Below are 17,937 nucleotides of genomic sequence, written 5' to 3'. Positions count from 1 at the left end.
TTAACCAGACTAAAGGGACCACCATTTGAGCCATTGCATTCATGTGCATTACAATTTTTAATATGGAAAGTGGCTTTTCTGGTGGCAATTACTTCACTTAGAGTTAGCGAGCTACAAGCCCTAACCAAGAGCCATTCATCCAAATAAATGCAAATAGGGTAGTTCTTAGAACAAACCCTAAATTCATGCCCAAGGTGGTATCCCAATTTCATATCAAACAATAGAACTGCCAGTGTTCTTTCCAAATCCACAGTCAGTACCTGAAAGGGCTCTACACACACTAGACGTCAAAAGAGCATTTCTATACTACATTGATAGAACTAAGGATTTTCGAAAGACTAAACAATTGTTTGCCTTCTCACCACAACACAAAGGCAACCCCATTTCAAAATCTGGGTTAGCCAGATGTATAGTTAAGTGCATCCAAATATCTTGCATCAAAGCAAAACGCACCTTAACAGTTCCCCCAAGAGCTCATTCTACACGCAAACTAGGGGCATCCATGGTTTCCTAGGAAACATTCCTCTAGAGGAAATATGTAGAGCAGCCACATGGACCACAATACATACTTTCACAAAACACTATTGTGTAGATGTGCATTCAAAACCGCAAGCAGCTGTAGGACAGGCTGTTCTAAAAACTCTTTTTCAGACTGCTGCAGCTGGCACAGGTAGCCACCGCTAAGGGAGAGACTGCTATACATTCTAGGCACAGATATGAATTCAGCAGCCCACATGCCGCGAACGGAATATGCTACTTACCAGTATGCATCTGTTCTTGGCATGTAGGGCTGCTGACATTCATATCGAGGACGCATCGACTGCGCATCATGGACCGTAGTCCGTTCAAGAGATGTCCCGTGTGCAACTCAAAGTACCCCCACATCGACGTCCACCCGGTGTACAACAAGTGTCTGTCGCCGGATCATGATGAAGCTGTTTGCATGGCTTGTTCCCGTTTCAGGTCCAAGAAGACGCTTAAGCTTCGATGTGCTGCACGCCAGGAGGCCCAGCAAACTGCACCGGCGCCTGTGGACACCTTCGATGTCGGGGATGACGAAGGAGATGACCGGGAAGTTGAAGAAACCTTGTCGAATCCCGTGTCGGAGGTCGACTACGACGCGGAAATTTTTGAGGCAGAAGAAGTCGTCGAAGAGGTAGTAAACTACGAAGGGGCCTTTGGGGCCATGGAAGATAGCTCGAGCGAAGAGCTACCTCAAACAGACTTTGGGGCCGTACCGCTTCAACAGGCTCAGGTCGAGGGATCGCCATTAGGCCTTCCCAAAACCTTGCAATGGGTTCCACGGCCCCGCGTTCGGGCTCGGCTACGGACATTACTATTGAGTCGCACCCTGAGAAATCGAAACCGGAAGCGAAACCATCGGTCTCGACGCAGGCGAAAGCACCGGTACCCTCCACGAAACCGAAAGTGCAAGTTACCTTGGTCAGATCCAAGCACTCAGAGCCGTCGGCGTCGACGAAGCACAAGGTTCTGGTCGAGCCGAAGACACAAGTCGAGGGCGTCGAGACTAAGTCTGCCATGCCGAAGACAAAAGTCAAGGTCGAGTAAATCTGCGCCGAAGGTCGACTCCAACAAGGGGCTGGGTGATCCGAAGGCTCTCGAGACTTCGCGCCAACAGGATAAGGCCAAGAACGGTGCAACCCACGAGTCCACGTCCAGTGGTGCCTCGAAGGATCCCAGCGACTCGGTGCAGCCGTCCGCCGCTTTCACCCAGAAGGTGACCGACTCCCTACAGCGCATCAGGGAGAAGGCCTCGACAATCTGCCCTAAAGATGCTCCGCCCTCTAAGCCGGCTGAGAAGCCTCCAAAGGGGTCGACGCTGATCCATTTCACGTTGCCGCCGAAGGCTATCGCCCCTAAGTTGGGAACAGGTGTCCCTGAGACTGTCGCCTCGGTGCCAAAGTCGACCACGGGGGTTCCAACCCAGAAGCATCGGCAATCTTCGTTGGATGAACAACGTGAACATTTTGTCGATGCCGAAACGGGCAGGCTTTCCCTGCATAAGAGGAAAATTGCCCCGGAAAGGCCTATGGAGTCGTACAAGATTGCCTTGAAGAAAAAGGATTCCACTTCGACCCCTGTTCTTGTGGAACCACTCTCTCCACAGGCCCATGGTGCCTCGCCCACTTACTCCGACGTGGAAGCTGGTGAAGGTGATGATGAGGATGAGTACAGCTATCCTGTCTACACAGACCCTGATGTCAATGAGCCCTGGGCAGCTGGGGCTGACCCAATTGACCCTCACTCTGCCCCAGACACAACTCAACGCAGTGAAAACGTCACCCACTGAGGATTCTGCAGCTTTTCATGCCCTCATTGAACGGGCGGCTAAGAACCATGACGTCCAGCTCCATTCTGACCCCATCGAGGAGGAGTTTCTAATGCCCGGAAGAGGGCTAATTCTCAAACAACTGGTGATGCTCCTCCCCCAGATAAGGAATCAAAGGTGTTTGAGGCATCAGGGAAAAGGGTGGCAGCTCAAGCTGCCAATATATGGCGCATTTCCAATACACAGGCGCGTCTAGCAAGGTATGACAGGGCACACTATGACACACTGGAGACCCTGTTGCCGCATCTGCCAGACGAATACAAGGAGGCAGCTGAGATGCTTATTCAAGAGGGGAAGCTAATATCCAATGCTTCTATTAAATGTGCACTGGACGCGGCCGACACCGCAGCCAGAGCTATCAACACTAGCATCATGCTGAGACGACATGCCTGGCTTAGAATCTCGGGATTTAAGCCAGAAATACAAACCACCATTCTTAATCAAACAGTTAACCCTGATCGTCTGTTCGGCCCTGAGGTGGACACCACCTTAAATAAGATAAAGAAGGACACTGACACTGCTAAGTCCATGGGGGCCTTGCAGTCCCAGCAATTCAGGGGTGGTGCTTTTCGTCGCTCAAGCAATAGAGGTGTTTCCAGAGGCCAAAGCTCCCTACCCATGCAGTATTATAAGGGCAGTACACAATCCACCTACATCAAACAAAGTTGTGGTGGATATCGTGGAAACCGCGCCAAAGGCAGAGGAAACAACAATGCCAGATCCTCTGCCAACAACAACAAACAGTGACGCCTTGTCACTGCCCCCCGACCACACAACACCGGTCGGGGGAGACTTCAGAGGTTCCTGCCAGTCTGGAAGTCCATCACCACAGACAGGTGGGTCACAAAACTTGTCCAGTACGGTTATTGCCTGGAGTTAACATCCACTCCGCCAAACATACCCCCAAGACACCGTCCTATGTCTGCCGAGCATTTGCACTTATTGCAGCAGGAAGTACTCGTCATGCTGCAAAAAGGGGCAATCGAGCTCGTGCCTGTGGAAGAAAGAGGCACAGGAGTTTACTCACTGTACTTCTTAATACCAAAAAAGGACTGGTCCCTCAGACCCATACTGGACCTCAGACCCCTCAATCAATACATTCTGTCGGAGCACTTTCACATGCTGACCCTGCAGCAAGTGCTCTCGTTGCTCAGTTAGGGGGATTTTCTGGCAACGTTAGATCTAAAGGATGCGTATTTTCACATTCCGCTGCACCCGTCACACAGAAAATACCTCCGGTTCAACATCCAAAACCAACATTACCAGTTCAAGGTTTTGCCTTTCGGAGTCACCACGGCACCCAGGGTGTTTACAAAGTGCCTGGCGACAGTGGCAGCGCACCTAAGGAGACCAAACATCCACGTCTACCCTTATCTGGACGACTGGCTCATTCAGGCAAAGTCAGCCCAGCAGTGTGCTGCCCATGTGTCCCACACCATTCACCTCCTTCACGATCTGGGATTCTCACTGAATTACCCAAAGTCCCACCTGCAACCCGCCCACATACGGCAGTATCTGGGTGCGACGATAAACACTCTGGCAGCCACAGCACAGCCAAATTCAGTGAGGGTCAATAGCATTTAATCGCTGATACAGAAGTTCAGACCTCAACGCTCGCTTCCAGCACGCGTGTTCATGCAGTTGATAGGCATGATGGCCTCCTGCATCTCCCTAGTCCCGCACGCGAGACTACATATGCGTCCGCTTCAGGAGTGCTTAGCACGTCAGTGGACTCAGGCTCACGGACAGTTGAAAGACCTAGTGTTGGTGAGCGGTCGGGCATACAACTCTCTGCATTGGTGGAATCTACAAAACCTTTGCAAGGGACGACCGTTCCAAGAGCCTGTGCCACAGATCATCCTGACAACGGACGCTTCTCTCCAAGGATGGGGAACTCATGTACTCCATTACACTGTGCAGGGACTATGGACGCAACAGCAACAACAGATGCACATCAATGTTCTGGAACTGATGGCAATCTTCATGGCACTAAAGGCCTTCAAAGTACATCTGTGCAACAAGGTCGTGTTGATCCGGACGGACAACATGACGGCCATGTACTACATTCAAAAGCAGGGAGGAACTCACTCTCCACAGCTGTCTCATCTGGCTCAGAGCATGTGGAAGTGGGCCATTCAGAGAAACATCTTCCTCATGGCAGAACACCTCCTGGGCAAGGACAATCAGATGGCGACCTGCTCAGCAGGTACAGTCAACCAAATGCACGAGTGGGAGATACATCCATCGGTACTCCACCCGTACTTCCAAAGGTGGGGTCATCCAGAGATAGACCTATTCGCCACAAAGGAGAACGCAAAATGCCAAAGCTTCACTGCCAGGTTTCCACAGTCGCAAGGCAATGCGATATGGATGAACTGGTCAGGCAAATTTGCGTACGCTTTCCCCCCAGCACCTCTGATATCGCTGGTGGCACGCAAGCTGAAGCAGCACTCGATGACTCTCATCCTGGTTGCTCCAACGTGGGCTCGCCAACCATGGTGCACCACGTTTCTGGAACTGTCCGTGGTACCGCATCAAAAGCTGCGCCTCACACCCAAGTTTTTGACGCAGAGCCATGGCGACATTCAGCATCCAGATCTGCAACAGCTCAACCTGGCGATCTGGCTCCTGAGGTCTTAGAGTTTGGCTACCTCAACTTACCTCCTGACTGTATGGACATCATCCGGGAGGCAAGGAAGCCCACCTTTAGAGAATGCTATGCGGCAAAGTGGAAGCGGTTTGTCATTTATTGTGCAGGCCACAACATTGACCCGCTAGATGCATCTATTCAGATCAACTGTTATCTTTTCCATCTGTACAAATTTTATTTATTTTATTTATTTTTAAGGTTTTATATAGCGCGAACAAGATCCTTGCAGATATCAGAGCGCTTTACAGAAACGGGAGGTAGGGTGGACAAACTCTTGGAGACAATATAATATTTGGTAGTGAGTGGGTTGCAAGGTAGGGTAGCAATCGCATAAGAGTATACACACTAATAATCAGGAAACAAAAAAATAGGAGCCGTGCAATGTCTTTGCTCCAGTAGCGATCGAATAAGATTATAGCACCCTAGCGGGTGAGTAAACACACTGTTGAAAACAGTATAGTAGTCAGAAATAAGTGGATTGCAAATTAGTAGAGCAATCGGGTCCTAATATAAACCCTAATAAACAAACTGGAAACCAATAATATAGAATCCGTGCAATGGCTTTGATCCAGTAGCAATCAAAAAAGAGTATAACACAGATAAACACTCAGGTAGCCGATAAAATAGGGGCCGTGTAATGTCAATGTTCGAGTAACAATAGTGTTCAGGTAAACTTAGCCATAAGGCTATATATATATATATATATATATATATATATATATATATATAGCATATGCTTCCATTCGTATACATTTATCCGCAATGGCTGCTTATCTCTAAAACAGACAGCTCCTCTCACTTTTCAGGGTGCCTGCCATTAAAGCCTTTCTGGAAGGACTCAAACAAGTCATTCCTCCACAGACTCCACCAGCTCCTGAGTGGAACCTCAATGTGGTCCTCACCCGGCTGATGGGTCCCCCTTTTGAACCACTGCATTCCTGTGAGATTCAATTCTTGACATGGAAAGTGGCTTTCCTTATAGCGATTACTTCGCTGCGACGAGTTGGTGAACTCCAGGCACTAACTATCCAAGAGCCATTTATTCAAATTCATTCTAACAGGGTGGTGCTTTGCACAAACCCTAAATTCCTTCCTAAGGTAGTGTCTCCATTCCATATAAACCAGACTATTGAACTACCTGTGTTCTTACAAAATCCAGAGTCATTGGCGGAATGCTCCACACGCTTGATGTCAAAAGGGCCCTCATGTATTACATTGATAGGACCAAGGATTTTAGGAAAACTAAACAACTCTTTGTTGCCTTTGCGCCACAACACAAAGGTAACCCCATTTCCAAAGCTGGTATAGCCAGGTGGATAGTTAAATTTATTCAGATCTGCTATCTGAAAGCCAAGCGTACTCTCACCATTCCACCACGGGCCCACTCCACCAGAAAGTTGGGGGCCTCCATGGCTTTTCTTGGAAATATTCCTTTGGAAGACATATGTAGAGCAGCCACATGGTCTACCACACACACATTTACAAAGCATTGTGTTGATGTGCACTCTAAACAGCAGGCAGCTGTAGGGCCGGCTGTTCTAAAGACACTTTTCCAAACTGCTGCAGCTGGCACGGGCGGCCACCGTTAATGGAGGAATTGCTATGTATTCTATGCACAGATATGAATTCAGCAGCCCACATGCCTCGAACCGAATATGCTACTTACCAGTATGCATCTGTTCTTGGCATGTAGGGCTGCTGACATTCATATCGCCCGCCCTCCTCCCCGGCGCCTGTAGCAGCTGCAGAATTCACATATACTTCTAGCATGGTCATCATTCACTGAGTTTCACTCCATCTTGGCCACAATGGCTAAAAACAATCTGAGGATGGAGTCAATGCCCATGCGCACTGTAGCCCAGGGGAGGAGCCACCTATCTCGTGATACTTCGAAGACTCTTCCAGGACAACAATGTGCGATCATCTGGACCCAACACTAGGCGGCGATCTATGCACAGATATGAATGTCAGCAGCCCTACATGCCAAGAACAGATGCATACTGGTAAGTAGCATATTCGATTTTATGTATATTTATATATATACTAGCAGCCCGCCCTGGCCTTGCCCGGGGCAGAAAGGGGCTGGGGGCAGCATCGCAGCAGGAGAGGCGCAGCAGAGCTGCCGCTTCTGCCCACGCTTTGTTTTCCCCTGACATCCCGACTTTGTGCTCACTCTGTTCATGGCCCCTGCCCGTCCCTCGCTGCGCACCCTTTATCACTCACTGTTCATGGCCCCTGCCCGTCCCTCACTGCGCATCCGCGGCTGCTTGACTTACAGTAGCGCGGGGAGGAGCGGCGGATGAGGTAGAGGACAAGCGGTCAGGAGCGGCGAGAAGCGGAGGAGCAGTGGAGCGGTAAACACAGCAGCGCGGGGAGGAGCGGCGGATGAGGTGTTTATCACTCCACTGCTCCTCTGCTTCTCGCCGCTCCTGACCGCTTGTCCTCTACCTCATCGGCCGCTCCTCCCCGCGCTGCCACTGCTCCTCCGCTTCTCGCCGCTCCTTTCCGCTTGTCCTCCGCAGCTCCTCCCCGCGCTCATGTCCTCCGCTCTTCCTGTTGCTCCTGAATACCTCTCCTCCCCGCGCTCCCGATGTCATCACGCAGACGTTGCGGCCGGCGCTACTTTCTAGGGACTACTTTATTTTTATTCGTAAATGTTTTAAATAATGTATATTTTTTATTTTTATATCGCCTATGTCCTGGTTGCCCTGAGATTTTCATAGATGTCTTGGGTGTTTAGATTGGTGGTGTTCTTTTCGAGTTTACCTGGCTCAAAGGACAGACTTCTCTCTTTATAATAGTAGTATAGATTGGGTTGTTCATACCTTGGCTACGCACTGTGTGTGCATTTTTGAATTGTATGTGCTATGTACACTGTGTATGTGTATATCTACTGTCATTGGTCCGTCCGGGTGCCTCGAAGACAGGGAAAAAAGGGCGGAACTGATGTCATCACGCCGACGTAGGCCTAATAAGGAGTTTTATGACGTCAGTCGGAGTCGCGCTCCTATGACGTCGTCCATGCCGGTGTGCTACAAAAGAATTTTCCGGACGTTGCTGACGCAGGGTGATATTCACAAGGTGAGGAATCCACAGGCAGATACTGTATCTACCAGAAAAAGCGTTACCGAAGGTAAGTAACTTGTTCATTAGGCACATAAATCACATTAGGGTCCATAAATCACTTTAGGCACATAAATCACATTAGGGTCCATAAATCCCAGTAGGCATATAAGTCACATTAGAGTCCATGTTGCGCCACTGCGCCAGGACCTAAACGCTGCAGCTGGCACCAAGTGCTGCGCAGCTGTGGAAGGCCAAGGTAGGGATGAAGGAGTGCGTCTCACTCCTAGAGGCAAAGTACCTGTCCCTAGAAAGGAAAGACCCTAAACAGTGCAGCTGCCCACTACTTGCTAGGCAGCTGCGACAGGGGCTCTCACTGCGCAAAAGGTTGGAGCCCTCTGGCTCTAGAAATACGTATTTGCGCATTTTGGAGCCCTCTGGCTCTGAAACAAATGCGCCCCTGAAAGGTTGGAGGGCACTGGCTCTTGGCGGGGGCACGGGCCCCCACTGGACCTCAGAAAAATGAGTATGGGCGATAACCATGTCCACGAGGGACAATGGGAAGCAATGCGGCATGGCTGGAGCCCTCTTGGCTCTAAACAATGGGGGCCGAACGTTGGAGCCCGCAGGCTCTGCAAATATTCATGTCCCCAATTGTTGGAGCCTTCTCGGCTCGCGGAAATATCATTTATAACATGTTGGGGCGGCCCCCTGCCTTCGGGGCTTCCCTGAAGGTACCCCGGATGCTATGCCTTACACCGGCACCAACCCACGCCCGAGCCCTTAGAACACTCACCGGGTCGCTCGTCTCGGGCGGCTCCTCCTTGGGCTCTGTGCAGGCCGGCGGGGCTCTCGGTCGCCAGGGCTCCCTCCACAGCAGGGGGGCCCACAACACGGGTGCTCGGTTCTGCTGGCGGCCCTGGGCCTCTCCCTAACTCACGGGGGCCACGGTAGACCATGGCTCGGTCTGCTTTTCTTCTCCGGGTAAAGGCGGGGCTCTCCCTCGCACATGGGAGCCCCGCGAACAGTTGCCTCTCTTCACCCGGGCCCCTCCTGGGACCTGGGGCTTGACTGCACCAGCAGGGCTCTCTCTAGCACACGGGAGCCCTGCTGAGAGCGGCGCCGCCATGCTCCCTCTCCCTCCAGAACCCACGCGCCCCAGCTTCCTCCCCAAGCAGAGGGCGGAAGCTGAAACTAAGTACGCCAGGCCCTGCCCATGTCCCGGGCAGGAGGCGCCTGACTTCCGCCCCTTCGGTGAATTCAGCTGACAAGAGGGGTAGGCTCCCTCGAGTAAATTATAAATAGCGGGATGGGCACCAGCAAAATAAATAAATAATTTCAAAAGAGCGCAAAGGAGGGGTAGGCTCCCTCCGAAATGAAAGCAGGGTGGGCTCCTGCTATTTAAAATATAAAAACATAGGCCACTCTCACCACACCCAATCGGGGAGCGCGCGCACCCCACACTGAGCAAAGACCAGAAGTCACCACAATAATGCCAGACCAAAAGGCAAAAAGTTCAGGGGTGAACCTGCCAGAAGGACCAAGTCCAACAGTCCCTTGCTTACTGTTCCACAAAGCTCAATCCGCTCATTACTGATAAGGCCCTACGTGGGTGGAAGTTGGCTGGATTTGCGAAGTATCTCATATAAAGGGGAATGTCGCTTGATAGTTCGAGGACTCTTCTTGGAGCAGGACATGGTCTGGCTTGCATTAGGGATAGACCCTGTCTGGAGTGGCACACTGAGGGGGCATACTGGATTGTGGCCCCACAATTGCTTACGGCTGAGATCTTTATGCAGTCATTATACTAATCTTTGTGGTTTTGCACTTTCTCATCCGGGGGATACTCGTCAATAGTCATAATCTATGAATAATCCCCGCCCATTTGCGGGATCCCGGAGCATATAGAAAATACATGTTCGAGGCATATGAGCTGCAGATCGTACACTTTTGCATTAGATCGCCACCTGTTGTTGGGCTCGGATGATTTCGTGTTGTCGTGAAGTATTTCGGGGTTCCCAAGGCCTACACGCTCCAGAGATTACCCACTTACACACAAGAACTGTTGGCACGGAAACTGTAAAATGCAAAGAACAAGTTTATTAAGACCCCATGGGGTGGTGGTACACTCAAACAGCACCCTTCGGTAATGCAAGAGGTATCACACCGAACACCGGTGTGACCCCGTTTATATACAATTTTGGGGCAATAAAAGATAGGCGGCACAAGTTAAGACACATTTTAGGGACATATATGGTCATCTTTTGGAATACTGCCAGCTCATTGGAGGGTTTCAAACCCACTGGTCAGTTAGCGGCACATTCCTGAAGGCTTACGGGTCAGTGGGAACTGCGCATGTGTGGCTTGACCAGGGCTAAAAATAGCCTGTTGCTGGGCAGACAAGAGTGGTCAGTGGAACGGACAAAGGACTAAAGGGCACGTCGGCCACGAGGCCGCTCATGGTCTAAGATGGCCGCTGCAACATTCAAAATGGCGTTTATCGTATATTGCCAAGTTAAGGAGGACAACGTGTAGGTTCAGCTAATCGCTAATCCGAACGGGCCAATTACGACAGACGACCCTTTTAGCGTTTAGCTGAATCTACCTCATAATGAACATAGTCTGAATGTTCGTCCTCGATGTCTATTAACATAATTTGTGTCACCTCTTTGTGTAGCATTATTTTGTCATGGGCAAGAGCCCGCCTCGATGGTAAGTAAGCTGACAGACACATTGAACATAAGGCAGGGCCACATTGAATACACAGGCATATAAAGAACATTGCTCCCACAAGTATACAGAGAATTGTCAACAGTTTCCATCCCCAAGTTGCAATCATGGACCAGAACCATCCAGAAAGTGTCCAAGTTCCATTGTCCGGGTGTATTTCGGCAGCTATTTTATGCAGCTTGGAAATAGCATCATACACAGATGGAGAATTGTCCGGGACATAAACACAACAGCTGCTTCCGATAATTCTGCATGCTCCCCCACGATCAGCCAAGACAACGTCCAAAACCATCCGATTTTGGAGGGTAACAATTCTGGAAATCTGTAGTTCCTCTGTGATATTCCCCAGGGCAACGGCAGTATCATTCGCAACAGCCTCAACAACGCGTGTCAGCCGTCTTATTTTCCGGCTGTTCAATGCAGCCCCCACAAAGGAGAATAGTCCCAGATTAAAATCCACATACTGTTGTAATGCAGTGTCCGTTTGATCAATGTCCTCTAGTGCAACAGTTCGTTTAACCCTGTTCAAAACGAAATCGTGGTACAAGGTGTAATCGTTGTGGTACATTGGAGGGGCAATGAATACAGGAGGTAACACAAACGATACGTAGCACGTGCCCAACCACCCCACTGGAAGCTGATGGTACCCCTTCGTTCCACAGATAAAATATGTGTTTCGAGATGCAACAAATGAAATGCCATTCGGGCTATCAAACGTGAGAGTAATGTTACATTCGCTTTTCCCCACTGCAATCGTGCCCTTGTTTCTAATACATAAATCGGCTTTTGTGGCAATAACATTTATGACATGAGCACTAGATACATTCGCATCTCGCTGATTGCTATATACACGTGGAGCAGATACATTGTCAGGCCTGTATTCTTCCCATTCGAAACGTGTGCCCTCAGCCCGGGGAAACCCATCCTTGTCATGGTAACATACTTTATTCAAACGGAAAAGCACCCCCCCTTTAGTTGGCCATCTCAGAGTAAAGAGGAGGGTGTACCAGGCATTGCATGACCCATTATGCGAAAACGGGAGTGGAATAAGTGGGGTGCCCCCTCTCTTCTGGTGCCCAGGCAACATTCCACACACCCAGCAATTAGAAGTATTGGTCATATTATGCGTGTGGTGAAGAATCTGAATGAAGCTGTTATTTAAATACGTTTGGCGATGGCGCTCTTCATGGAATGGCAATGTAAAATGAAAATGTTCAGACGGTGCCGGGGTAGTCGGCAGCAAATGTTCACGTACAGGCACCACAAGTTCGACTACCCAGGCCATAACAGCTATCACCACAATAGTTAGAACAAAGAGAAAGGCACCCAATATTTTCTTATCACGGGATGCCGTTGATGCCATAGTTCAAGAAAGTTTGTGCAAAGTCTCAAGTGGCACAAATTGTTCACAAATTGTTCACAGATTGTCTCAGATACACGTGCGTGTATACCTAAAAAAGGAAAAATGCGGTGCTGAACTCCGAGGTAGCCGTTGTTTTCTTCTCCGGGCCAAGACGGGTGTCGCTACTCTGGCAGAACTGATCCCCCCCCCTTGGAATTCCCGGTTTCCGTTTCACAAACCTGGAGCGGTAACCAACCAGTCATTAACAAAAAGAACAAAAATCTTCTTATCGTGGACGCAGATTGTAGCGCTCTCTTCCGGTAGCAGATTGGTCCGGGAAGGCTCCCTCCACTTCGGCCGATGTCACAGCTGGGCTCTTTTCTTTCTCCAAGATCTCCTTATAATCAGTCAACACAGCAGGAGTCACCAGATCCGGAGAGACACGGCGACAATGTGTCGAATGCACCCACCGCTTCCTGTTCGTCACTCGTACTGCGGTGCGGGTCGCCAGGAGGACCTGCTCGGGGCCCTTCCACCTGGGCTCCAGACTGCTTGCTCTCTCAAACGAGCGGACCATTACATGGTCACCAGGACGAAGATCGTGGCCCTCTCCAGTGGAGTTATCAGGGAGCGCTTCTCGAACCTGTTGATGAATAGAGAGCAAATCATTTGTTAATCGTGCCAAATAATCATTCATCATAACACAAGGCACATCATGTATTAATCGCGGCTTGGGCACCCCCCAGATATTCATAGGGCGGCCAAACACCACCTCATAGGGCGTAAGGCCGGTTCGTGAGTGGGGTACTGATCTGAGAGATAGTAGTGCTAGCGGCAACGCATCTGGCCACTTCAACGATGTAGACGCCACAATTTTGGCCAGCTTAAGCTTCAACGTGGCATTGTACCGCTCGACCAAACCTGCTGACTGAGGGTGGAATACAGCGTGGAACTTTTGCTGAATCCCTAACCCCTTCAGTACATATTCCACAATCTTTCCAACAAAATGGGGCCCATTATCGCTCCACAAAAACTTGCAAACTCCAAAGCGAGGAAAGAATTCCTTAAGCAACACCTTAGCTGTTGTCAAAGCCGTATTGTCTTTCGTGGGGTAGGCCTCAACCCATTTGCTAAAAGCACACACCACCACTAAGACGTACTTCAGGTTATTGCAGCGCTCGAGTTGGATGTAATCCATTTGAAGCACTTCAAACGGTGCAGAAGGCGGAACGAACCCTCCTTTCGGAGTATGGGTCCCCTTTCCAGGATTGTGTTGCAAACACACCAGGCAGGTCTGCACTACTCTCTTTGCAGTATTTGCAATCTCAGGATGTTCCCAAACTCGTGTTAAAAGACGAGCGATTGCAAGAGCTCCGACATGGGCCAGTCCATGAGTCATCTGGACCATCGCCTGTAAGTAAGCCGCAGGCAATTTCCACTTCTCCATGTCTTTGCTTCTCCAACAACCTTCGTCATCTAGCACCCCATCTGCTGCCCAAGCCGCAAGTTCAGATTCTGTAGCTGATTTTTGAATATCCCGTATCTCTGCTCTAGCATCACTCCATCTCTCAGCCTGTGATTGTACCACGTACATAGGGGAGCTAGTTCGGGACATAGCCGTCTGCCTTGCTATGCTGTCTGCAAAGGCATTTCCTTGGCCCACTTTATCCGTAATCTTCTTATGGGCACTGCACTTCACTATCGCTACTTTTTTAGGACTGAGCAACGCATTCAGGAGATCACGCACTAGCTCTCCGTGCATAATGTGCTCCCCGTGTGACGTCAGGAACCCGCGTTCCCTCCAGAGAAGCCCGAAGTCATGGGCCACTCCAAAGGCATACCGGCTGTCCGTGTATATGTTCACACATAGGCCAGCACTCAATTCGCAGGCTCTTGTTAAAGCTATCAGCTCTGCTGCCTGAGCCGATTTTTGTGGTATTCTAGCTGTTTCGACCACCGTCTTAAGAGTCGTGATCGCATATGCTGCGGAAGTCGTACCATCTGGCAGCCTCAAACACGATCCATCAACCCACAGTTCCCCATCCACATCAGGAAGTGGCACATCCTGTAAGTCAACACGACCCTTTGTCTGTTCCTCAGTCAGGAAAACACAATCATGATGTTTTTCTTCCTGACCCTCCTCGGCCGGATAGGGCAATAAAGTCGCAGGGTTCAAAGTAGCGCATCTTTTCAGTGTTATGTGTGGCGCTAAGAGTGTCAGCTCGTATCCTGTAAGTCGTGCACTCGTGAGATATTGGGTCTTTGTTTGGTTTAACAGGGCATCTACTGCATGAGGAACTAACACCAACAATTTGTGTGATAACACTATGCCCTCACTCTGTCGTATGGCTACTGCTGTTGCCGCTACTGCTCGAAAACACCCAGGCAGCCCTCGTGCTACAGGATCCAAAATGGCAGAGAAGTATGCACATGGTCTCTGCTTATCCCCGTGTAACTGCACTAACACTGACAACGCACACCCATCATTCTCGTGCACGTATAATGTGAAAAGTTTCGTGTAGTCTGGTGTTCCTAACACGGGTGCGGAACAAAGGGCCTGTCTCAACTGTTCAAAGGCTTTCTGACATTCGTCTGTCCACTCAAGAGGCATCGGTGTAGTTTTGGACAATAATGCTAGCAAAGGTTTTATGATATGTGAAAAACCCATGATCCATTGTCTACAAAAGGATGTCAACCCTATAAAGGCACGCACATCTCTCTGCGTGCGGGGGACTGGTGTGTCTAGAATCGCTTGAATTCGATCAGATGTTAATGCCCGCCCCTCCTTAGACAACAGATGACCGAGGTAGGTCACCTGGGGTCTACAGTATTGAAGCTTTTTCTTGGAAACCTTGTGATTGTTTTGTGCCAAAAAGGAAAGCAATGCAAGCGTACTCTGTTCACATTGTGCATAGGAGTCGGCGGCGAGCAAAAGGTCATCCACGTACTGGATGAGCGCAACGCCAGACTGCAATTTAAAGGAATCTAGTTGTCGTTTCAAAGCCTGGCTGTAGATACTAGGGCTTTCAGTATATCCTTGGGGAACACGACAAAATCTATACGATTTATTATTGAGCGTAAAACCAAACAGATATCTACTATCTGGGTGAACAGGGATAGAAAAGAACGCATTCTTTAAGTCAATAACACTAAAAGGGGTGGCCGTCGGTGGAACCAAAGTAAGCAAAGTCGTGATATCGGACACCACTGGGTATTGGGGAATGACAATTTTGTTTATTTCACGCAAATCAATAATAAATCGGTAGATCTTGCCATCTGAGTCTCTCTTAAGAATCGGTAGAATAGGGCTGTTACAAACATTATAAGGGACCTCCTCCACTACCCCTGCAGAAATCAAATCCTGAACAATATTTGTCAGTGCAATTTCACCATCCTTCGAGATCTTATACAGTGGCACTCGTGGTAGAGGGGCCCCCTCCTTAACAGTAATGTGTATTGGTGGAATGCGCATCTCTCCCACATCCGTATCTGATGTCGCCCACAACGTGTGCGGCAGAGAGGCCAAAGCAGGGATATCTAAAATGGCATAAAATCTGTCAGGGTCAGGGCAATCATCAGGGTCAGGGTAGTTGTCGTTCAGGATAACCCGCACTCCCTCTGGGGCGCAGAGTATTGTCGCTCGGAAATATTTAAGCAAAGCAATGCCCAGAATATTGTCTGGGGTATGGGGTGATAACAAAAATTGCCCAAAACTAAAGTATTTGTCAATGCATAGTGCAAGGGGCTTGGACAATGGGCTGGGGGAGGGTGTGCCATCAAACCCTACACACGTAATCATTTCGCTAGACAGGGGAGCCCTTGGAACCAAGTTTTTCGACAGAGCGCTACGAGTAGCTCCTGTGTCGACTAGAAATTGATCAGTAGAACCCAAAATACCCGCTGTTACATATGGACCTTGCTGATCTACTGGCACTTCAACTGATTCCTTACCCCATCCTACGCAATCCTATGCATGCACATAATCCTGATGTTCCACATTCTCTCCTTCCGAAATCTGATATTGATTCCGTCTATCAAACGTATTTTGTTCGTCCTGGCCACGGCCCCTCTCCTCAACCTGTCTACGATCACCTCCACCCCCTCTCATTCCAGTATAACCTCCTCTTGACCTTCCACTGCCTCGACCACGCTGACTATGCTGTTCACGAAGTACCGGACAATCTTCGGCCCAATGCCCAAACTCCTTACAATAGGCACACTGATCCTCCGCAATATCCGTACGACCATACGATGCGTTTCCACCACCTCGTCTACCTCTATCACTCCCTCTACCCTGTGTTCCCCGAACCTGTGCCAACATCACCTTCGTTTTCAATTCCTTCGCCTTCTTCTCTACACTTTCTTTAGCCTCCACTTCCTGCCGCTCATAATACTGAGCCATAGTTAACAAGGACGCAGGGGTCGCCGTGGCCCAGGAACTTTCCCTCGACTTCAATCGCTTTGCAATCTCTGGTAGGAGATTAGCCACATACTTATCTACAAACAAATGCCGACCCGTATCGTCTGTTAAAGATTGACCACTGTAATCATGAAAGGCCTCCTCGAAGCGCGTGAAGAAATCTGAAACCGTTTCATCGGGTTTCTGTTTGCACGACGTTAACATGGTCCAATCAATCTTTTTGGAGGGAACAAGCGTTTTTAATTTATGCAAGATAGCTGCCGGGAGATCTAGGATTAGCTGACAAGGCTTACATGCTGGTTCCCTATCTAAATCTGCAGCATTTATTTCTTTCCATGTCCCCCCCAAAATCGTTTCATCATTGGTTTTACGAATTTGCCTCCACATATCAGGTGGTAAAATTAGCCCAAAAAACAAATCTATATCTACAAGAGTCATCACACAAGACGATATAGCCCCCTCCACCCCTTCATAAAATGCCGCCGGATTCTTCCGAAGATCAGGTAAAGAATTTTTCAATGCCATGACATCTGCTCTATTCCATGGCGTATATACCCAATTATACACAAAATACCCTTTCGCATCCTTCGACAACTTATCATCATCCGTACCTTCCCCTTTTGGTGGAACATACAAAGGCGCAGCTTCACGCATAGGCATAACATGCAACGCAGAACCCTTATCTGAACCACGGAGAGAACACTCTTTAGCCTGCCCATTATTCTCCAATTCGGACTCCTTTTGCCTCCTTTTCCGTTCCTGTCGCAAATGGGTTGTCTCATCCCGCAGCTTGATCAATTGCTTGAACAGGTCATCAACATCTGAAAGATCAAAATCACCTTTAGCTAAATTCTCACGATACACCGACAACACTTTAGGCTCAAGCGTATCAGAAAGTTCACGATATGCGTTTACAACTTCATCCGCCAGACTGGACAGAAAATACATTAATTCAAGATCCGACCACCCTTTCTTTTCCGTTAACAACTGCTCCTGAGTAACACAATGCTTATTCACTTTACGAGCCCAACTGCGTAAATGAGCGGACCTATCCGCAGTAAACCTGAGAGCCGATACCCCCTTCTGGCTCGACTGATCCTGTCCATCATCCTCAAGGTCCGCAGCCGGAGCCGTCGGCGAAACGTACGGAGGCGGTGACCGATCTAACAAAGAAAAATCATCAATTTCATTATTAAGGACAGGATAAAGCGGTCGGCGAATAGGAAATTGACCAGTCGTTTGCAAATTACGTTCCCGTTCCTCCCTTTCTTTCTTCTCCTGAGCCTCCTTTTCCTCAAGCTGTAAAGCCTTATCCCGAGCAGCCTTGCGCTGCTCTTTGTCCGCCAAGGCAACCTCACGCTTCATTCGCTCACGCGCCGCTT

Source organism: Lissotriton vulgaris, chromosome 4_1 (genome assembly GCF_964263255.1).
Source record: "Lissotriton vulgaris chromosome 4_1, aLisVul1.2, whole genome shotgun sequence".
Taxonomy (NCBI): domain Eukaryota; kingdom Metazoa; phylum Chordata; class Amphibia; order Caudata; family Salamandridae; genus Lissotriton; species Lissotriton vulgaris.
Note: the sequence above shows the minus strand (reverse complement) of the source record.